Source organism: Cavia porcellus, unplaced genomic scaffold, assembly GCF_034190915.1.
Source record: "Cavia porcellus strain 051 isolate PalLab524CR breed Dunkin Hartley unplaced genomic scaffold, mCavPor4.1 scaffold_5, whole genome shotgun sequence".
NCBI lineage: Eukaryota > Metazoa > Chordata > Mammalia > Rodentia > Caviidae > Cavia > Cavia porcellus.
In genome coordinates, this window is record NW_026947488.1 from 28,848,762 (window position 1) to 28,873,790 (window position 25,029).

A 25,029-nucleotide genomic window follows, 5' to 3' on the forward strand; every position below is an offset into this window, starting at 1 on the left:
GGTAATGAATGGTGTTCCTTGAACTCACTGTACAGCCCAGGCTAGCCTTAACATCACAGCAATCTTCCTACCAAAACCTCAGTACTGGGATTATTGCCTGATCTTTTACTTTTTTTTTTTTTTTTTTTTTTTTGGTGTTGGGAATCAAACTCACAACCTCATGCTTACCAGGCAAGTGCTTGAGCCACTGAGCTAAATCCCTGGCCCTTCTTTTTCTATTTTTTCCTCTAGCTTTACTGCAGTATACCCGACAAATAAAAATTGTATATATTCAAGGTAGACAATGATTTAATATACATATGCATTATGAAATGACTACCAATCAAAATCACACAATCAAATTAACACATCCATCAATACATAATTAAGGGAGGTAATGAGGACCTTTAAGACTTACAAATTGCAAGACATTGGGCCATCTGAATATAAACAATATACTAGATAAAAGTGTCTAGTAGTAATATTAAATTTCCAAGTTGAGTAACTACATTGTGCTTATGTTAGAAGACATCTTTGGTTCAGTGTTTACCTATCGTATCATTTTTCCTATTTTTTAAAATTAATGTATAATTTATATTTAGTGAAATTGACAGATCTTATGTGTATCATCTGATGAGTTTGAGGAATATATGTTAAGATACAGGATATTGGGGGCTGGAGATTTAGCTCAGCGGCATAAGCGCCTGCCTTGCAAGCAGGCAGTCATTGAGTTCGATCCCCCGGTACCGATAAAAAGAAAAAAGACAAAAAAATTAAAAAAAAAAAAGATACAGGATATTTCTCGCACTCCAAACGTTTCTTGTAGCTGTTATTCAACCACCAACTGTACTACCCTTCCCATCCCATTAATTAGGGCAACAGGTGTTCTTGGTCTTCCTTTAATTGAAATCTTACATTATACACCTCTTTATCTGGCTTGTTCCATTCAGACTAACACTTATACTATCACCCTATCATCCACATTGCTGCATACATTGTTAGTTCATTATGTCTTATTGAAGTATTCATATACACAACTGATATATTTTCCTTTTGACAGACATTTAGGTCATTTTCAAGTTTTTGTCTATTAAGATGAAGGATGAGACGTAATCTATAAAATATGGCCAAGCCATGCATGGAGAAAAGTCAGATGCCAGCCCTCTTCTGTGAGTCGGTACAATTTGTGGACTGTGGGTCAGGAGAACAAGAAGTCAACAACGAGCTAAAACCTCCTGTGTCAGCGCCACGTGGGCTGAATGGGGGAAGAGTCAGACGCCATCCCCTTCTGGCACAAGGGCAGGGAGACAAGAAGAGCCAATGTCCATCCCTTTGCCCCTGTAAGCAACCAGCTGATCTGGAGAAACACAGGATGTGATGACAGCTAATGAAGTAAAATACAACTTACTGATTGTAGTGTTTAGTGTTCACTTGCTTTGCAGATCTAAAGCCAGCAGTCTGACCATCTAGTCAGAGGATAACAATATGCAATGTAACATCTATGGGGGATTTCCTTGTTTTGAAATCCTGTATCATTCTCATTGTTTTGTTTGGTTGGGTTTTATTCTGTTTTATCTTGTTTGATTTTATTGTACCGATGGCACAGGCAGCTAGTTCAAAGATAACAAGATGTATTATGGTATCATTTTGGATTTACTATTATCTTGTTTTGAAGTCCTATACCGCATTCATTGTTTTGTTTTTATTGGTTCAATTCTGATTCTTTTTTGGTTGATTTTACTGTCTGAAGGTATGGGCAACTATTTTGAAGAGAGCAAGAGGCATTATGGTAATTACTGTTGATTTCCTATTATCTTGTTTTGAAATCCTATGTCAAGATGTTACACTATCTTATTTTGATTTGCTTTATTGTTTTGCTTGGTTTTATTCTAAAATAAAACTTAAAATAAATAAAATAAAATACTGTAAAAACTGAGGATGGTGGCACATGCCTGTAATTCCTGTGGTCTATAAAGCTGAGGCAGGAGGGCTGAAGTTCAAGTCCAGCCTGGGCTGAGTAACTGAGATTCTATCTCCAAACAAATAAAGGAGTGGGGTGTAACTCAATGCAAGGACCCTGCATTCAACACACAATAACAGGAAAACAAAAACAAAACTTGTAAAGTGGATTTCCAAAGATTTACATCCACATTTGGCACTGTCAGTCACCACTATTTGGTGCTGTCAACAGTCTTACTTTAGCCATTCTAGTGGGAATGCAATATCTCCTTGTGGTATTAATTTTCACCAGCCAGATAAGTAAAGATGTTGACTACTTTATGTGCTCATTGGCTATACTATTATCCTCTCAAGTGTTTTGTACTCTTTTGAGCTGAGTTTTTGAATCTACTCAAGTGTTTTGTACTCTTTTGAGCTGAGTTTTTCTCTTTTATTAACATGTCTGTTAAATGTATAAAATATATTTAATAAAAGTAATTGGAAAGAGATAATAATGAAAAAAGCACCATCAGTAATAAACCAACCTAAATAGGACATTTAAAAACTCCTGTGAGTTACACAGTGAACAAAAAGGAACTAAAATTTAGAGTGACAAAGCTTACACTGCCTGGATTAGACTCTCAGGCAAGCAACTTGGATAATGGCACATGCCTATACTCTCAGGTACTCAGGAGGTTGAGGAAGAGGAGTACAAATTCAAGAGCAGCCCTGGCAACTTAGGGCCCTCTGTCTCAAAGCAGAACAATAAAAAGAACTTGAGATGTAGCTCAGTGGTACAGCACTTATCTAAGCACTCAAAACACTCTGCATTCAGTTCCTAGTATCAAAAAAAAAAAAATGTTTTTACATATGCCTAAATTTTCTTTATGGGTCTGAAAAACCTTTCCAGAGCAGAAATCTAGACTGTTGCTAAGGTAAAGACTAATTTGAAGGCTGTTTAATATAAATTATTAAAAACTAAGAACATATGAGCATATAACAGTCCTAATATCCAAACCAATGCATAATAAAAATAAAAAACAAGAATGAACAAGAGTAGTATAATTTCCAGATAGCATAATTTACCTACAATGAAGAACCAAGAGACATAGATCTACTGAGAAAATTCAGCCAGACTTACAAGATTCAAAATCACATTAAGGCTGAGGATTTAGCTCAGTGGTACAGTGCCTGCCTGGCAAGCATAAGGTTCTGAGTTTGAGTTCCAGTATAAAAAAAGGTGATCCTAATATCAACAGTAACATAACCAATGAGAAAATGTAATTTTTAACAATGAACATAAACTATCCAGAGACAAATTCCACAAAAGAAATATAACCATTTTATGAAAACATAAAAAACTCTGAGAAAGTTTAAAACCTACATAAATGGAGAGCTACACCATGTACTTAAGAAGATTTAAAACTGTACAAATGTCATTTCTTCCCAGTTATTTGTAAATTCAATCCAATTCCAGTAAGTTTCAACATTATTTTCTGTAGAACTTGATTCTAACATGGGAAAGTCACAAACAGTCAAAAGCAAGGAAAAAAAGTACTTAATAAATGAGTACTTTAGTGGTTGGTAGTGGCTATGAGGACAGAACAGGAATGATTCCACTTAAAAGGAATGGGGCTTCTTTCTTGGAATGCTGCACTGTTCTGAAATTAGATCCTAGTGATAGCTGCATAGATTATGAATATATTTAAAAAATGAGTTGTATGGTCTGTGAACTATATTCTAATAAAATTGGGTTACAGTGGTTTTATGAAACATGACATAAATATTATCAAAATTTGTATTACAAAAAACACATGTTGAATGTGGTAGTATACATCTGTAGTTTCCACATTCCTGGATGCTGAAGCAAGAAAATCACAAATTTGAGCCCAGGCTCAGCAACTGTCTCAAGAAATTAAAGAAGTGCTGGGGAAGCAGCTCAGTGCGCTTCAATCCCTACTACACCACATAATAAACAAATATTGAAGATGTACAGACAGTCACAGATTTAAAGTCAAAACTCAATTTTGAAAAACTGAGACTAGTCTTTTAATGATATTGTAATTTTTTAATGTAAATGCTAAAAACACTAGTAATGTGAACTCCACATATGCTTGAGAAAAGGCTTTATTATTTTTTAAGAATATGTGATACAAAAAATGATTGAATTTGAATTTTCACAAGCCATTTCAATGTTATAAGAAAGAAAAAGAAGAGCTGTTATTTTTTTAATGAACAAATTCTTGGACTATAAAGAAGAGAAATTGAGTTTTCATTAGTGACAAGAAAGGAGTTTCTGGGCCAAGAATATAGTTCAGTGGCACAGTGCCTGCCTGACAAGTGCAAGGCAGTGAGTTCAATTCCCAGCACCAAAACAAAACAAAACAAAACAAAAAAAGGGAAAAGTTTCCATCAACCAGAAATAAAACAATTCTCATCTGTGATTTGTTGTACACACTTCAAGCAAAGTTTCTTACAGATATTGTCCACAGACTTGCTATCTCTCATTTGAAGCCCTGGGTCTAGACGCGTTTTAGAAATCAGAATTTCTTCTTCAGACAGTATGATCACCAAGTTCCAGGCCAGCCAGTTCCTGGCAACTTAATAAGATCCTGTCTCAAAACAATGAAAGAAGCCAGGTGTAGTGGCACACGTGTATAGTCCCAGCATTCAGGAAGCTGAGTAGAAGGCTTGTTTTAAGTTTGAGATCAGGCTGGCAAGCATTAAGTCATGAGTACACACACACACACACACACACACACACACACACACACACACACACAAGTCATGAGTACACACACACACACACACACACACACACACACACACACACACACACACACACACACATATATATATATACACACACTGACCTCAAGGCCAGCCTGAACTGTACAATGAGACCCTGTCTCAAAAAAGGCAAAACAAAACAAAAAAAGATCTTGGAATGTAGCAACAAAGCCCTAGGTTCAATATCTGGCATGCACACAAAGCACACATACAAAGGAAATGCACATGGATATTTCAAACAAAATTGTAGAACCCTAAGAAATTACACCTCTCGATAAAGTTTTTCAAAGAATCTAGAGGTTTTATTTATTTATTTTTCTTTTTGAGACAGAGTATCTGAATGTAGTTCCGGCTAGCCTGAAACTTGGTGGAGGATTGCTGCAAGTTCAAGGCCAGCTTAGGCTACACGGTGAGACCTTGTCTCAAGAAACCAAAAAAACGAAAGCCAAACAAAAATAAAGAAAACGTAATGAAAAGACAGGAAAAGAAAAAATGAGAAAAATAAAAGTACACCCTGGGTCTAGGAGACTCAGGGCAGGCCATCGTGGAATGATCACAACAGCAGGCTCCTTGTGGTGTCTGTGTCTTTATTTCTCATCAGAAAACAAGGCTCTAGTATTGCTACAGTGAAGTAAATAAGATCTCACAAGGCTGTAACTCTCAGACTCTTGATAATTTATCTGATATACTTATCTAACACACAGTATTCTCTACGGTAAGCATGGAAATCAATATGCTCCCCATATTTGGGCTTTAAAAAGTTCCTTTAATTCCTTTCTCCTCTCAAACCAGTAGCTTAATGGTCACTCTTTTTTCATTTCTTTTTTTCTTCTTTTTGAGATAGGGTCTTGCTATGCATAAGCTCAGGCTGGCCTTGAGCTCACTTTGTAGACCAGGCTAGTCTCAAACTCGCAACAATCTCCTGCCTTAGCCTCCCAAGTGCTGGGATTACGGGAGTGTACCACCACACAGGCTCTTTTCTCATTTCTTGCCAGGTTTTTCTTTCCTGAACTCAGCCAAAGAGGCACAGCATGCCAACGTACTGGAGAGCATATAATCCCCAGTAGGTAAGGTATACAGCTCCTTTTAGCTTAAAGAAGCTACAGAACACAAACTCTACTCCTGCACCCTACAAAGAACTATGGGGATTTATGTCTGTAGGGGAAATGAAGTAGAAGGTACAGTGTGGCAAAGCTGGCTGGAGAAATAAGCCAAACCTGTCAATTCCAAGAGCCCAGTACAGCATCAAATAATTCCCAAGATCCTGCATACAGAACTTCATGTGGCTTCCCACAAGATGTGGATGATATATGAGGACACAGGTTCCAAGAGGGGCCCACTGTCATGAACTTTTCACTGTAGCCCAGCCTGAGTCTCCCAGACTCAGGGTGTACATTCACCCATTCATTCATTGAGACGGGGTCTCATTATACAGTTCAGGCTGGCTTGAAACTCACTGTGTGGCCCAGGCTGGCCTGAACTGGCAATGATCCTTCTGCCTCAGTCTCCCAAGTGCTGGGATTACAGATGTGCGCCACCACACTGTGGCTGTACTTTTTGATCTTTTTCTCTTTTGTTTAATCCAAGTTCACACTGCAAAGCCAGTTTTTCCCTTACCCTTTCACCTTTCGTTTTTCAAATAAACTTTAAGCATTGTTTTTTGGCTGTACATTCAGTTCCTTGAGGAAAGGACCTGGAATATGTTTGGCTGGCAAGCCATTTCTAAATGAACCACCTATTAACACTATGAATGACCCACCAAAGACTGTCAGCTATCTGGCCGAAATTATTACATGTCCTAGCATTAGGAAGGCTGAGGTGGGAGGATCACACAAGTTCAAGGCCAGCCTAGATAATGTAATGAGTTCAGGCCAACCAAAACTACATAGCAAGACAGTGTTTCAAAGAAAAATACCAACAACAATAACAAAAAAATCTGTTAGATAAACGGTAACCCAAACAAAAGTGAAGAACTGAAAGAGGTTTATGTCACAATAAACTTTGTGAAAATGTCCCAAAATAAGCCATAAGAAGTGTGCTAATTTTTAAAAAATAGATAAACAAGCAAACATATGCAATCTGCTAGAAACTAAAAGCTGGGTATGCTGGCACATGCCTGTAAATCCCAGCACTCTGGAGGCTGAGGCAGGAGGATCACCCCAAGTTTAAGGCCATCCTGGGTTATATGAGTTCAGGGCCAGCCTGAACTATAGCAAGACCCTTTCACACAAAACCAAAGAGAAACTAAAAGAGGATACCTGAAACAAGAAATAGGGTTTTTCTCAGAGAATTGATTAAAAGAAAGGGGGAGAAGGCTTCATGAGCAAAGTACCACACAAGGAGAAGGTCCATAAAGAGAAATCTGAAAATGAAATAATATAAAATAGAAAGACCAGGGGCTGGGGATTTAGCTCAGTGCCATAAGCGCCTGCCTTGCAAGCAGGCAGTCGTGAGTTCGATCCCTGGTACCGATAAAAACGAAAAAGACCAAAAAAAAAAAAAAAAATAGAAAGACCTGAATTTTCAGGTTTCATTAAGGCAAAAAGACTCAGAATAATGAAAGAAGACCATATCATGAATTCCAAATACAAGATAAAAAATACAAGATAAAAAGGATAAAAAAATATCTAGTCAGAAAGAACACACCATATATAAAGAAATCAGAATGACATCATGCTTCTCAGAAGTAGTTCTGCAGAGTGTAATAATACTATCTTACGGAATTCTAAGTCAAATCCCTTATTTACTTACTTATTTCAAGACACAGTCTCACTATGCAGTTCAGGCTGGCCTTGAACTCACTATGTAGCCCAGACTGGTCTCCTAAGCACTGGGATTATAGGAGTACGCCACCACACCTGGCTAAAGCAACTGTTCTTGAATGTGCTCTACACAGATGTCTTGTTTAGAAAATGTGCACATAAATGCCAAAAGGGCAAAAGGGTGACTAACTGGCTCAGTGAGCCGGGTACTTTCCAGAGTTAGTTAAAAGTCTTCACCCACGAAATTCATCAGTCTGGGAAAACGAGGATGGCTGGTAACCACCCAGGAAAGACTTAGGTATATCTTCAGTGAGAAAATGAAATCAATGTGATGGCATTATCAAGAGGAATTTTATAGTTGAAAATAGAATTGCACTTCCTTTCTTCTGTTTATAACCTGTTTTTATTTTTTATTCTTTGTCTACATTATTTGATTCACTTTGTAGCATGTGAAACCTAACATGGTTATAAAAGTCAAAATTGTACAGAAGGTTTACACTTAAAGAAAGGGATACTACCACCTCCAACACCATCTCTGTCCTCTACCTCTCCATTCTATTGCTACCTGTCCCTGCCAGGTAGCCAATTTCAGTAGTTGCTTGTTTAATTTATGTTTCTTTGTGCATGAAAGATAATATACACTTATATTTTACTTCCTCTTCTCCTTCATCAAAAAATAATGCAAGCCATAATAAGCATTCAGGATTCAATCTCTGTACTACAAAAAATAAAATTAAAAAAATAAGAAATTTAGGAGGCAGAATGAGATAGCAAAGAGCTTCAAAGTCCCTACTCGTAAGTAATTATTAAGTTAAAAGATAAAGAAGACCTTTATAGTGATGAAAGCTGCAGTTGCTAGTTCCCATTTTAGTATGTGATCAAGGTAAACTTCATTAGTAACAAGACAAACTGAATAATAAAGCTACATGAAAGAATGCCCTAAAGAACATAGTCTCACTTCGTTAATATACCTGACAAAGATGTGGAAGCTGAATTTAATCATAAGAAAATGCAATCTGATAAATAGTCTGTAAAATAATTGGTCTGTAATCTTCAAAAAAGCCAAGGTCATAAAAGCCATGGAAAAAAGAAGTGTTATGTACCAAGAGACCAAATATATAAGGCAACTACTTGCACCACAAAATTCTAAACCTGATTCTTCAGGTGTGAAAGACATACACCTAAAAATAATTACACACACTGTCTTGGTTACTTTTCTCTCATTGTTGAGACAAAATACCTAATGCCCAAAGTGAAGCAAGAAAAGGTTTATGTAGCTTACAGTTTTTGGAGGTCTCAGTCCATACTCAGCTGGCTCCAAGGCAGGGTGATGTGGCTGAGGGTCAACTGTTCATGGTGGTTGCAAACAGCAAGAGCAAAAGGGTAAAAAAGGAAAAAGCACACTTCCTTCCCTCCCCTGTACTGTATGCTGCTTATCCATCCCTGGGGGAAGGGTGCAGCACTCACACAACCAATCTCAGCACTAGACAACAAACCAATCACACATGCTAGATTCTGTAGCCTCCATGACTATGTGAGACTTGGGGGGCACCCTGACACAAACTATAACACATACTTTAACCTGAAGATTAAACCAATAATATTTCAATGTAACTTTCTGGTATATGGTAACTGTATTGAGTACCTGTAGAATGTCTGTTGGCTCTAAGTTACAACAACAAAACACCTGAAATGAGCTACTTATGGAGAGATTTATTTAGGCCCATGGTCCTGAAGGTTCAAGTCTAAGATCAAGTAGTCCCATTCGCCTTTGGAGAGGACAGCATGTCACAACAGCAATACACCATCATATCTCAAACAAGGAAGCAGACTAGAGAATGAGGTCCCACAATTCCCTTCAATGGCATTTCCCCAGTGACCTAAGGACCATTCATAAGGCTCCACTACTTCAAGATTACAACACCTCCCAAAAGAACTACATTGGGGACCACGCCTTTAACTCGTGCAAGTTACTTTCATACTTCTTTGAGAGACACTCATCCAAGTCATACCACAGCCAAATGTCCTTAATTACAAGGCATGCACACTAATGTATGCATTAAAAGGAAGTTCTATGTATAGTACTCATAATTTTTCTGAAGTTTGTAACTGCTACAAATAGCTTTATAAAAATATAAAGTTGGGCATGGTGGTGTATGCCTGTAATTTTGGAACTCTTAAGGCACTGAGGCAGGAGAATCAAAGCAACATGGGTAACTCCAAGAGTTATCAAGACCCTGTCTAAAAAATAAAAACTAAAACGGGCTGGAGATGCAGCTCAATATAAAGGCCCTGGTTCAATTTATAGTACCGCCAAGAAAGAAAGACAGAAAGAAAAAAGAAAAGAGAAAACAAAGAAAAAGATAAAAAGAAAGGAAAGGGAGAAAGGGAATACTAAAATAACAGAATTCATGAAGGAAAATGGCCAATAAGTATATGAAAAGATACTCCTCAAACAAATGCAGATTAAAACAAATTCAATACATATTCATCATAAAAACTCAGTATACCTGGAAAGCTAAAGCTGGAGAATATTGAATTTGATGCCAGTCTGGGCTACATACAGAGTTCGAGGCCAGCCTATACTACTTAACAAGATCTTGTTTCAAAAAAGTAAACTCAGTAAACTAGGAATAAAAAGGAACTTTCTCAGCTTGATAAAGACCATCTACCAAATAACTAGAACCAGCACCATACCAATGATTAAAGACTAAAGGTTTTCCTTCTGACAGTGGAAATAAGAGAAGCATGTTTGTATTTGCTACTCTCACCAAACATAGGATGTGCAGTTCTAGCTGGTGAAATTAGGCAAGAATAGATAACAAAAAGAAAACATGTCAAAAAGAAATATAAAGCAGTACTATTTACAGATGACATGATGGTCTGCACTTAGAAAAATCTCAAAGGACTCATAGGATATACAGTTGTTAAACAAAAAGTCAAATGTTAATGAAACCAACCAACAATGAAAGTTAAAATGACAACAGTACCTACTATAGCTTCCTAAAAAATTAAAGTAGTTACATATTAACACACACAGAATGCAGATGATGAAGATAATGTCAATAAAAATACCAAAGACAGCCTAAGTAAATGGATAAACATATCACGTTTATGGAAGGGAAGACAACACAGTCAAACGTCAATTCTCAAACATGTCAGTTTAAAGCACACTTAAATCTCAACTAAAATTTTTGAAAATAAGATGTACACAAAAAGTAAAAAACACTTCATGAATCTGCGCATCATCCTTGTGCAGGGGCTACGATAAACTTCTCTGAATCGTTCCAATTTTTTTGGTATATGTGCTGTGGAAGTGAGTACTAGAAAAGTAAAAACCAGTAGCTACAACAATTCTAAAAAAGGACAAAGTTGCAAGAATCAACTGCCTTAAGCACCTGCCTTGCAAGCAGGCAGTCGTGAGTTCGATCCCTGGTACCAATAAAAAGGAAAAAGACCAAAAAAAGTATCAACTGCCTGATTTGGGGACTTAACTAAAATCATACAACAGGAAACAAGGTAGTATGTTATTGATAGGACAGACATGTAAGAAAACAAAGCACAACAGTGTCCATAAACAGATCCTTACACAAAATACAGTGAAATAATTTTTTTTTTTTGTCTTTTTCCTTTTTATTGGTACCGGTGATCGAACTCATGACTGCCTGCTTGCAAGGCAGGCACTTAAGCCGGTGAGCTAAATCCCCAGCCCCAGTGAAATGATTTTTGATGATAGTCTTTTTCAAACAAATAGCATTGGACCAATTGGTCATTCCTATAACTTAAAAAAAAAGCTGATAAAAATTTGCAACTAATTAAGGAAAAAAAAACCTCAAAGGAGATTAATAGACCTAAATGTAAAATATAAAACTTTTAAAAAACCAAGAAAATTTTGTGACTAAGAATTATACAATCTTGGCCTATACATACTATATAGCAAGTAGCATCTCTCCTTATCCCACAGTTGTGAGAACTAAAATTGCCGCGCTGCCAAATATTGCCTGGGAGAGAAACGAATGGTTTCATGGTTGAGAATGACTGCTCTCATATGAGACCAACAGGGACCTGAAAAGCAGTTAGACAGAGGGGTTTACCCTCTTGTTGCTACTGAGAACACTGTGGCCGCCACCATCACATAAAGAGTCTTGAGTTTGTGTGCTGAACATTGTGAGTGATGTGGTAGTTTCCACAATTGCTACAGACAACAGCCAGACAAAAGTGCTGGAATCCTACACTATCTCATTCGTTTTATATTGCTGCACAACAGATTATCACAAACTCAGAGGCCTGACCAGCATATATTTTTTATTATCTTAGTTTCAATGGATGTTAAGTCTGAACAGACTCTGAGTCTCCTAACATTCCACTCAAGGAAAATCAACTAGACTGATTTTCTTTCTGGTACTTAGCCCTCTTCCCAATTCACATGGTTATCAGCAGAAAACAGTTTCTTGCAGTTGCAGAACTAAGGTCACTTTCTTGCTGTCAGCTGAACCTGCATTCTGTTCCCAGGTACCCAAACAGTTCTGCTTAATAACACATGGCAACTTCTAGTCTTCCATCTCTGAACTATATAGAGACTCAGCTAATTGACTCAGGTCTACCCAGGATAAACTCTGAGATAACTCCAAACCAGCTGAATAGGGATCTTAAATTTCTTCACCTTTGAATATCCTACTAGTAAAAAGCAAATTAAGTTGCCACACACAGACATACACCAGAAAAAAACTATAGAAAGGCATGGGTTACCACTGGTCATCATAGAAATTTGTCCAAAGCATTTAGCCAGTAGGTAACCACAGATTCATGAGAGAATCCAGTCCAGGTAATCTCAAAATAATCTAAACCTGTCTAGATGGGAAGAACAGACAATGCAAACTGAAGAATAGTGAATAAAATAAATGACAATTGTTATATGCTACCAAATTTTGCGATGGTTTATTACAAAGCAAAAGTGAACCAATACAAAATATCTAACAATCACACACAGAATCATCAGGACAGCCTCATGTACCAGGAAAAGGGGTTTCTTATCAATGACGCTAGCAAGAACAAAATACATTTCTATATACACATACTTTTAATTTAAAGATAAAATAAGAAAAAAAATTTTTTTTGACACATGGTCTCACTATGTAGCTAGCCCAGGCTTAGCTTGATTCTCCTGCATCTGCCTCTCAAGTACTAGGATTACAGGCATGTGCCACCACTCCCAGCCAGAAATTTTCATTCATTTACTATACAATTGATTCTTTTGCCCTTATTAAAAACATCAGTTGTACATTATAGTCAATATGCACTACATATCACCTTTTTCCCCCTAGCATGTTTTAATGTGCTTATCTAGTTTTAAGCAGACAAAAATGTAGGTAGCCATTCTAAAAGACAATTTGAATTTTTTTTTGAGACAAGGTTTACTATGTAATTCAAACTGGTCTTGGGCCGGAGATTTAGCTCAGCAGCACAAGCACCTGCCTGGCAAGTGTGAGGTCATGAGTTCAATCCCCAGTAACAACAACAACAACAACAAAAAGTTGTAATCCAAGCTGGTCTTGAACTCACTATGTAGCCCAAGTTGGCCTTAAACTCACAGCAATCTTCCTGCCTCAGCCTCCCCAGTGCTAGGATTACAAGTGTGTGCCAGCATGCCCAGCAACAATCTGGATTTAAAACTGACAATGCATGTACAGGGCCACTAAGAAAATAGTGAAAAAATTTCAATTACAAGAATATAGTTATTCATCAAACAGGTTACAAGGTAAAATCAGTAATGATGAAATTACTCCTGAAAACAACTCAAAGCATTCAAAATTACATAAACCAAGAAAAATTCTATCATTTAATAATTTTACCCTAATATTAATTATTTATAATATATGTAACTAATTATACATAACTATACTATAATATGTAGAAAATATGTAGTACAATTTCTTAGTATTTTTAGGCCAGGCATAGTGTAATCTCATTTTATTGTTTTTATTCCTTTCAATAAATAAATAAGAGTATAATATGTAATATAATTTCTTGGTACTTTTCATTTCTCTTATAGTATACACTTGCAATGAACAGATGAAAGAATATATGGCAGCACTTCGGAGGCTGAGGCAAAAGGATTGCCTCAAGTTTGAGGCCAGCCAGGACTACATAGCAAGTTCAAAGTCACTGTGTTGGTTACTTTTCTCTCATTGTTGATACAAAATATTTGATGCCTAAAATGAAGGAAGGAAATGTTTATTTAGCTTACAGGTTATGGATGTTTCAGTCCATAATCAGCTGTCTCCAAGGGAGATGGCATGGCATAGGGATAGTCATTCATGACAGCAGCAGGTACCAAAGGAGACAAGAATATGCCTTCTTCCCTTCCTTACACTGTGTACCAGTTACCTGCCCCCCAGTGGGTACAGCACTTACACTGCCAATCCTGGCACTAGACAATGAACCAATCACAAATGCTAGACTCAGCCACCTTAAAAAATGCATCCCCATGACCATATGAGGCTTTAGAGAGGACATGCAAACACAAACCATAACAGCCAGCTTGGACTCCATAGGGAGACCTTGTCTCAAAAAGTCAAAAACAAAAATAAAAAACAGTATTTTAATATTAAGAATACAATATAGTCATGTGCCGGGAGCAGAACCAAGAAGTCAACCCGCCCTTCCAATGAGCCAGCCACTGTGCAGGCTGGGAGACAAGAAAAGCCCTTCCTCTGTGCACTCCCAGGCAACCAGCTGATTCCAAGGAACACAGGCTGCGATGACAGCAACTGAGGTACAAAAACAACTTAATGCTTGTATTGTTTCATTGACTTTGCAAATCTAATGCTGGTAGTCTGAGCATATGTTTAGAGGACAACAATATGTAATATAGCAACTATGGGGGATTTCCTTCTGTCTTGTTTTTGAAATCCAATACTGTTCTCACTGCTTTATTTCATTTTATTGTTTTGTTTTATTCCCTTCAATAAACAGAGTATGATATGTAGTATAATTTCTTGGTACTCTTCATTTCTCTTATAGTATACACTTGCAATGGAACAGATGAAAGAATATATGGCAGCACACGTTAGTAGTTATGATACAATGTGCAAGGAGGATATGAGTTGAAAAATATTTTATTATCATTAAAGAAATAACTTTTTTAAAAAAGTAAATCCCAGCTGTATTCTAATATGATGGAAAATAAAGACAAAATGGACAGAGTCTTAGACATATAAATTACCAAAGCTGAATCTATATAAAAATCCTAAATAATCCAATGTAAATAAATGAAATCAAAGTTGTAATTAAAAACCTATCAACAAAGAAAAGCTCAGGACCTGATGGATTCACTGCTGAATTCTACAAGAAATTTAATGACGATCTAACACCACTACTTCTCAAACTCATTAATGGAATTGAAAGGGAAGCAATACTCCCAAATTCATTCCTGGAAGCAAGCATTACTCTGATTCCAAAATTAGAGAAGGACCCAACTAAGAAAGGGAATTACAAGCCAATCTCCCTAATGAACAATGATGCAATCATCCTCAATACGATACTGGCAAACAGACTGCAGCAAAGTGTTAAAAAGATTGTATATCATGATCAAGTGGGATTCATCCCAGGGATGCAGAGATGGTTCAATATATATAAATTCGTAAGTGTAATACACCATATTAACAGAGCCAAGGACAAAAATCATATGATCATCTTAATAGGTGCAGAAAAAGCTTTTGACAAAGTCCAGCACCCATTCATGATAAAAACCCTATAGAAAATTAGAATAGATAGTCTCTATCTCCATCTGATAAAAGCCATCTGTAACAAACCAACAGCCAACATCATACTAACCGGACAAAAACTGAAAGCTTTCACTTTAAAATCAGGAACAAGACAAGAATGTCCAGTCTTCACTCATTCAATATACCCCTGGAAATTTTAGCTGGAGCAATTAGATAAGAGAAAGAAATAAAAGGAATGAAGAAAGGAAGTTAAACTACCTTTTGCAGATGACATGACACTCTACTTAAAAGACCCTAAAAACTCCACCAAAAGACTTCTATATTTAATAAGCAAATTCAGTAACGTAGCTGGTAACAAAGTCAACACTCAAAAATCAATAGCCTTCCTGTACACATATAACAAACTCACTGTGAGAGTAATCAGAGAAATAATACCTTTTACAACAGCATCCAAAAAAATAAAATACCTAGGAATCAATCTAACAAAGGATGTAAAAGACCTCTACAGTGAAAATTCTAGTACTCTGAAAAAGGAGAATGAAGAGGATTAGAAAATGGAGAGATGCTCCATACTCCTGGGTAGGAAGAACCAATATAGTAAAAATGGCCATACTTACAAAACAGATTCAATGCAATCTCAATCAAAATTCCAATAGCATATCTTACAGCATTATAGAAAACAATCCTAAAATCCATCTGGAACCAGAAAAGACCTAGAATAGTAAAGGTAATACTGGGCAACAAAAACCAGACATGGGACATCACAATCCCTGACTTGAAATTATACTATAAAGCTACTGTGATAAAAACTGTGGTACTGGCAAAAAACAAAACAAAACAAAAACAGACCTGAAGATCAATGGAATAGATTAGAAGATGCAGAAACAATCGCAGACATATTAAGCCACCTTGTTTTTGACAAAGGTGCCAAATGCATTCACTGGAAGACAGCCTTTCTTCCAGTGAAATAATAATGGTGTTGGAAAAACTGGCTTTCCACATGCTGAAGATTAAAACTGGATCTATATCTTTTACCATGTACTAAGGTAAAAATCAGAATGGATTAAAGATCTTAATATTAAAACAGAAACATTAAATCTGCTGGAAGATAAAGTAGGTAAAACTCTTGAAGACACTGGTATAGGCAAAGACTTCATGCATAAAGCCCAGTGCACAGCATTTATTGCTAAGAATCAACAAATAGTATCTCATCCTACTGAAAAGCTTTTGCACAGCAAGAGAAACCACCAACAGAGTACAGACACAGCCCACAAGATGGGAGAAAATGTTTACCAGCCATTCCTCAAATAAAGGATTACTATTGAGATCATATGAAGAACTCAAAAAAAAAAAAAAAATCAGTCCTCCCAGACTTAAAAGACCTCATCCGTAAATGGGCATCTGAGATGAACACATATTTCACAGATGAAGAGTACAAACAGCAAATAAATACATGAAAAAATGTTCAACAGCATTGGTCATTCGAGAGATGCAAATTAAAACAATACTGAGATTTTATCTCACCACAGAAAAAATGACTAGTATTAACCAATAACAAATGCTGGAGGGGCTGTGGGGCCAAAGGAACCCTTCTCCACTGTTAGTGGGACTGCAGACTGGTGCAACTACTGTGGAAATCAGTGTGGAGATTCCACAAAATATTAGGATTGGAGGTCCTAATCTATCTAGTTATTCTCTATCTTCCCAAAAGAATTAAAAACATCATACTACAGCGATATATGTGCACCCATATTTATAGAAGCACAGTTTATAATAGCCAGATCTTGGAAACAACCTAAATACCCAATGACTGAGGAAGGGATAAAAAAGATGTGGTATTTCTATACAATGGAATACTACTCAGCAATAAAGAACTGGATGCTTTTTGTTTTGTACCAGGGATCTAATTCATAACTTCATGCTTGCCAGGCAGGCGCTTAAGCCACTGAGCTAAATCCTTGGCCCCCAAACTGGACACTTATATAGGTAAATGGATGTGCCTTGAGAACATACTTATTAGTGAAATACATAAATCACACGTCTATGTAAACATCATATTGTTTCCTTAGAGTGACAAGCTGAAAGAAAAAACATGTATATGTGTATGTACATGTATATAAAAAATAGTTAACACAGTTTTTAAAAAAGCATAATGGCCTCTTTTGTCACCGATATAGCCCATTCAGAAGCAGATTCAATGCCTCCCTTCACTGAGCATCTCTGTAGGTTCTGCCTTCTCTTCTACACTTTGTCCCAGCCTTTTTATCCCAGGGAGAATGACCCTGGCCAAAGCAATGAGTCAGGATGCATCTGCATTTACTTTAAACCACTGTGAGCCATTTTGAGCTGACTTCTGGGTGGCTTAAGAAACTTTGGATGTGCCATAAGATTTGGGTTTTTTGCATGTGGATGTCCATTTGTTACAGTATATTTATGGAAGGTACAAACCCTTCCTTCACTTAATTGCTTTTGCATCTTTGCCAGAAGTCAGTTGTCTGTTATGTGGGTATCTATTTTGAGACTTCATATTGATACTTTGGTGGTTTGTCTATCTTGATATCAATGCCATTTTATCATGATTGGTATAACTTTGTGATAAATCATGGGACTGGGGAGGGTCGGAACTCTAATTTTGTTCCTTTATCAAAGCTGTTTAGACTATCCTGATTCTTCTGTATTTCTACAGAAATGTAAGAATCAAAATGTTAATTTTTATGAAAAATGATATTGACATTTTGATAAGGGATTGTTTTCTGATCTTTACTGTTTTCCTCTATTTGTTTTTGGTTTTATTCTGTCTTTTGCTTCTAATTTCTTAGGGAAGGGTATGAGGATATTTCTTAACTTTCTTCTTTCTCTAATAAATATACTACTTAGTGTTTAAAAAAAAAGATCTCCTGGCCATAAACAATGAAAAGCAATGCTGTGACATTTTAGAGCTTTATAGCAGAATCATCTGACAGAAATATTTAAGACTCCACTACAGATACAGAGGCTGAAAATTACACTGCTAATTGACAGACTAGTCTACTAGTTAGAAAAGAGATAATGCCTGAGTAAAATGTTAGAACTGTAAGGAACTGTTACTGCATTAAACATGATTAAAAAAAAAAACTTGAATGAACAAACAGAACATATACAGGCTACTTTTTTAAAAGAAAAAAAGAAAAATGCTGGAGTAAATCTGTGCTATAAAGAAAGATACTGGACTACAAAGTGAGTTTTAGGAGAACCTGAACTGCATAGTGAAACCTTGCCTCAAGGAGGAAAAAAATAACAAAAAATGGATAAAATTGAGACATCTCTAGGTAAATGGACACACACTAAGATAATATACTCTTTAAGTGAAATGACTCAGACACACAATTAAATATCACAATGATCACAATGACTAAATCAATTAACTGATGCCAGGGAGGGGGAAGAACATGTTCAAGTGGAAAGGGGAAATAGGGTGTGAAGGGATAAAAGAGAAAGGAAAAAGGAAAAAATAGAAGAAAAAAAAAGGGAAGCAAAGTTTCATAAATAAGGAAGGGGAGAGGACTGAAGAGAAGGGAGGGGACTGGGGGAAAACAAACAAGATATATTATGTACAGGTACAAATTCCCTATGACAAATGTGATATATATATATATATATATATATATATATATATATATTAATAAAATTAATTTCAAAAAAGAAAATAAAACGTATCTGTATATCCTAACTAATAAACACAAGATAAACCCCACCAAACAAAACTTAAAGAGCAAGCCTCAAAAGGATCCATTTCCAACTAACTTATGTGCATTCCTGAACAAAGGTCTAAAAACACTAAAATAAATACAAAAGTACCCAGGGATCCAAAGTAAAAGTCATGGCATTTGTCATCCAATCAAAAATTATTAGGAACTCAAAGAATTAGAAAAATTTTACTCATAACAACAAGAAAATTAAATACATAGAAACAGACTCAAGAATAATTAACCAGGCGTGGTCGCTCATGCCTGTAATCCCAGCCCTTGGGAGGCTGAGGCAGGAGGATCATTGCGAGTTCAAGACCAGCCTCGGCTACAAAGTGAGCTACAAAGTGAGCCCAAGGCCATTCTGAACTGCATAACAAGACCCTGTCTCAAAAAGACCAAAAAAAAAAAAAAAAAAAAAAATAATAATAATAATAATAATAATAATAATAGAATTATGGTTAGGCATGGTAGTGCACACTCATAATGCCAGCACTCAGAAGTTTGAGGCAAAAGGATCACCCCAAGTTTGGGGCCAACCTGAGCTATGTAGTTAGTTCAAGGCCAATCGGAACTACACAGCCAGACCTTGTCTCAGGAAAAAAAAAAAAAGAAGAAGAAGAAGAAAAAAATTGCCAGGTATTGGGGCACATGCCTGTAATCTCAGCACTCGGGGCATGTTAAAACTCAGCCTGGGTAATTTACCAAGACTGTCTCAAAGTAAAAAATAAAGAAAGCTGGGCACAGGGGCACATGCCTGTAATCCCAGCATTTGGGAAGCTGAGGCATGAGGACCTCTGTGAGTTCAAGGCCATCTTGAGTTACAAAGTAAGTCCAAGGTCAGCCGAAATTGCCTAGGGAGACCCTGTCTCAAATAAATAAGCAAATAAGGAAACAGCTGGGGATCTGACTCAGTGGAAAGGTCCTTCAATCCCCAGTACCTCCATACCCTGCCCCCTCACATTCACAAAGAATCAGCAGCAAAAACTATGAATACAGTTATAACTGTATTTCATTTGTTCAACAGTATTGAGCACACTGACCAGAAACATGTAAGGTACAAAAGCAAACAAACAACAATTTAAAAAAAACCCAACAATACCTTAACTCTACTTCCAGATTAAAGAAGTCAACAGGAGGATGTATCGCTAGAAATTGCCCTCCCCCCAAGAAATAAGTAAACAAACAAAAAATAAGAGTAAAAAGAATATGAAGCATATCAGTGAGTTGTGGAACAACTTGTAGGAGTTAAATATACATGCAATTACAGTCTACAGATAAGACCAGAGTAAAGGGATGTGAGAGAGAAAAAAAAAACCTCAGGAGATTAACAGCTCATTATTTACAAAACTTGATCCATGAAACTCAACAAAACCCCAAAACAAGAACTAAGAAGCAAAGTACACCAAACTATATCATAACCAAGTTGCTGGAAAGTAAAAATCTTATTAAGCAGAAAAGGGAGAGGAAAAAAATAAATTATCCACTGAGAACAAATAAAATGACAGCAGATTTCTTGCAAGACATAAATGCAAACCAGAGACAATGGAGCAAAATTTATAAACCATGGAAAGACAAAATTGCCAATCTACAATTCTGTAGTAAGCGAAAATATCTTTTAAAAAGGGAAATACCTTTTCCAACATATAAAAGCTTAAACACTATTTCTACCAGATTTATGTGACAACAAACATTAAAGGAGGTTCTCTGGCAAAAGAAAAATGATATAAAGAGGGAATCTGGATGGTAGGAAAGGCAATGAAGGGCAGCCATGTGGGCTGGGAAGAGAACCAAGAGGCTGATTCCTTCCTGTGAGCCAGCAGCAGGTGTGGACCAGGAGAAGCAGGAATACAACCCCTTACTGTAAGCCACAGGGCATGTGAGCGGAGAGAAAACTCCCACCCCACATCCCCTCATAAGCACCTGGCTGACTGCAAGAAATACAGGCTGAGATGATACCTATTGAAGTTAAAAAAAAAAAAAAAAAAAACCCACACTTTATGCTTGTAGTATTTGACTGACTTTACAGACCTAAAGCCCCGTAGTCTGGGCATCTATTTGGAGGATAACAACATGCAATATAGCAATTATGGGAGATTTCCTTCTGAAAGTGGTAGCCATTGTTAATTCCCTATTATTTTTTTTTCCTATTATCTTGTTTTAAAGTCCTGTATCATTTTCATTGTTTTGTTTGGTTTGGTCTTATTGTTTTGTTTGATTTTGTATTTGATAACATAGGCAGTTATCTCAAAAATAACAAGATATATTATGGTAGCCATTGTTAATTTTCTATTATCTTAATTAACAATTAATTTCTTATTTTGAAGTCCTGCACACTATGATTGCTGTCTTGGTTTTATTCTGTTCTGTTTGATTTTATTATGTCTGATGGTATGAGCAGTTATTTTGAAGATAAGAGGCATTATGGCAGCCATTATTGATTTCCTATTATCTTTAAGTCCTGTATCATTTTCACTTTATCATTTTGATTGGCTTTTATTGTTTGATTTTATTCTCTTTAAAGTCAAAAAAATTATATATATATATATATATATATATATATATATATATATATGAAAGGCAATGAAGGACAGCAGAAATGAAAAATATGTGGGGCAAGCATAAAGTAACTTTTTTTATTTTAAATATTCTTCCAAAACATCCTTCACTGGGGCTGGGAGTAGCTGAGTAGTAGAATATTTACTAATATGCACAAAGGCCAGGATTTAATCCCCAAGCACACACACAAAAGTATCTAATTCACTATTTTTTTAACTAATTAAAGTTTACTGGTAAACTTTAGTGATACATAATGATCACATCATCATAGGTTATTTGTACCTGTGCACACTATATCTTGATTCTTTCTGTTCCCATTCCCCTACCCTTCCTTCAACTTTTTTTCCTATTTACAAAAGCTTTATTTCCATTTTTCATTTTTTTCTTCCTTTTCTCCCTTCCTCTCTCTAGTTCCCCTTTCCTTTTGAATAATTCAATACTTAAATAAAAAATGATAATGCATTGTGGAGCTTATAACATATGTAGAAGAAAACATCTGACAAAAATAAACACAAAGACCAAGAGAATGAGAAAGAAATAGTAAGACCATGATGCATGAATAACAGGGTAACATTATTTGAAGAAATGGGATAAAGTTAAATGTGTATATAATAAGTACTAAAGAAACCATTAAAGCACTGAATAAGTCAAAAAAGGAGTTGAATGAGACTATGAAAAGATCCTCAATCAAAAAAGACAGAAAAAGGAATAAAAGAATGATAGATTATACCATTATAATCATATAAAATAAACACCCAAATTAAAAGGTACAAATTGTCAAATTAGATAAAAACAAGATCCAACTATATGATACCTGGAAAAAATGCTCACTTGAATATAAAAACACAGGTTATAAGGATAGAAAAATACATGCTAGTGGATTGTGAGATAAAGGAGATTTTGAATCTACTTTAAGAGGTTAAGAGGACTGCTGCAAAATGATAATTTGGCAAAGCATGGCTGGAGATTTAGTTCAGTGGCATAAGTGTGCCTGACAAGTGCAAGGTTGAGAGTTTGATCTCTAGCACCCAAAACAAAAAATTACCAACAAAAAAAAAACAAAACCACAGCAAAGCAATCCTAAATGTACACAGAAACAACTGAGGTACTGGAAAAGTAATAGACAAGCCTATAATTGTATTTTAATAACTCTCTATAATTAGCAAACAGAAGATTGGTAAAAATATGGAAGACTGAACATTAACCAATAAGTTAATAAACACCCACACAACATTCCACTTAACAGCAGCAAAACATACATTCAAGTGCTTATGGGATGTTTATCAAGAAAGATCTTGGACATAAAACAAGCCTTTGCAAATATAAAATGATTCAAAAACTAATGTATGTTTTCTTACTCATTGTAATTGAATGAGAAATCCCCAAAAGATCTCTGGCTATTTTACAAATGTTAGGAAACTAAGTATTACACTTCTAAATAATAAATCAAAAGAAATATTTGAAAGATATTCTGAACTCAATGGAAACAAAAGCACGGTATATCACTTTATGCATTAAATGTGTTTCTTAAAAAGGAAAATCACATGCCTATAATTCTAGTAGTCAGGAGGCTGAGGCAGGAGGACTGCTGTCAGTTTCAGGCCAGCCAATCCAACAATACTTAAAAATAACAGATCATGATTAAGTGAATGTCATACCAGAAATAAAATGTAAGTTTAACACTCAGACTAAAAAACAAAAACTTTATACAGTACCCATCTATGTAGATGCAGGAAAGGCATCTGAAAAACTTCAACATGAAGTTGAGGTTAATGAAAGTTAAATGCTAATAGAGGAATCCAGAAAAATGGAATAAGGTGCTCTTTGTAACATTCAATTTATCTTTACAAGTTTCCTGTGAATTTGGGATTACTGCTCAATATTTTCTTGTCTGGTTCTTTTTAGTAACAATACAAGCTGTTTAGCCAGTTCCTGAAACAAAGAGCTCAATAAATCTAAGTATAATAATCATCTAACTCAACTTCTCACTTCATACATAATGAAATCTAAGTAAAGAAATAAGAAATTTTATCTAAAGTCATTCTGTCAGTTAATGACTAAAACCCAAATCTTGGGGCTGGGGATTTAGCTCCGCGGTATAAGCGCCTGCCTTGCAAGCAGGCAGTCTGAGTTCGATCCCCGGTACCGATAAAATGGAAAAAGACAAAAAAAAAAAAACCCAAATCTTTAGAGACAATCATATGTGCCCATGACCACCATACACACAATTTTATCAACGTCCGCTAACTCAGTTAAAACAACAAATATGGCAAACACATTTCTGGTTAAATATGCTGAAAGAAAAATACTCTAAATCAATCAAAAAGAAGACATTTTGAGAAAGATATTTTTATCAAAAGTTGAGCTGAGAAGAGACAAGGTAAGAGGATTTCCAACTCAACTAAGTAGACAAGGTTAACTGACATACCTCAGAAAAATATTAGGAGAAATCATGAGGATTTTTTTTTTTTTATCTTTTTTGAGACGGGGTCTCCCCTATGCATTTCAAGCTGGCCTTGAGCTCACTTTGTAGCCCAGGCTGGTCTCCAACTCGCAAGGATTCTCCCACCTCAGCCTCCCGAGTGCTGGGATTACAGGCGGGAGTGCCACCACGCCCTGCTCAATCATGAGACATTTTAATCTGGAAGGTATCATTCTGACACTAGTGAGAAAACAGAAAAGACAAAATTGCTATGTACTATAGGGTATAGTGTAAACGTCTCTTCTCCTCAAGAGCTAATGTGATAAAGGCTTGGTCCCCACCTCAATGCCACTGGGAGGTGGTGGAAAGAAGTAGGCCAAGTAGGTTTTCAGCCACTAGGGGCACACACTGGAAAAGGACTGTGGAACTCCAATCCCTTCTTCTCCTTAGTATATTGCCCATGAGGCGAGTGGTTTTGCTTCATCATGAGCTCCCACCATTATAGGTCACCTCAACACAACTGATATTAGACTGGAACCACTAAAACCATGAGTCAAGATGTATCAGTCACCTTTTTCATTGCTGGGACAAAATATCCAAGATATACAACTTAAAGGAAAGCAGGTTTACCTTGGCTCATGGTTTCAAAGGTTTCAGTACATAGTTAACTGGCTCTCAGGCAGAAGCATCATGGGAGAAAGGCATGGGAGAGGAAAGTTGCTGAATTCATGGCATCTGGGAAGCACAGAATGGGAAGAACCACAGAGAAAAGAGACTGGGAACACAATATACTCTACCAGGTTACACCCCTAGTGACCTACTTGCACCAACCAGAAAAGTACTCAGCTGTCAACTCATCAATGAATTAATCCACTGATGAAGTCAGCACCCCTAATCTAATCATGTTCTCAAAGCACACCACTAAACATATGAACCTTTGGGGCTTATTATTGATCCAAACCATTACACAAAGACAATCTTATTTTCCTTGTAAGTTGATTATCTTAAGGGATTTTGTTACATTGACAAAAGTTGACTAACACTATGAGAGTGGCATCACTGATTTAACAATTGCTTGCATGCAAGTGCAGAAAAAGAAGCCAGGTACAGCTCAGGATTACTGAGAA

At 36.3% G+C, this 25,029-nt stretch overlaps 1 protein-coding gene and 1 non-coding gene across 5 annotated transcripts in view; both read right to left on the reverse strand.

The window, feature by feature from the left end:
• Positions 1 to 25,029, reverse strand: part of Asxl1 (ASXL transcriptional regulator 1) — a 74,365-nt gene that overhangs the window by 15,712 nt on the left and 33,624 nt on the right. The gene's annotated exons all lie outside the window — the stretch shown is intronic.
• LOC111753531 (U6 spliceosomal RNA) lies at positions 10,684 to 10,793 on the reverse strand. The gene has a single exon (XR_002788310.1). It is a non-coding gene; the product is annotated as a U6 spliceosomal RNA (small nuclear RNA).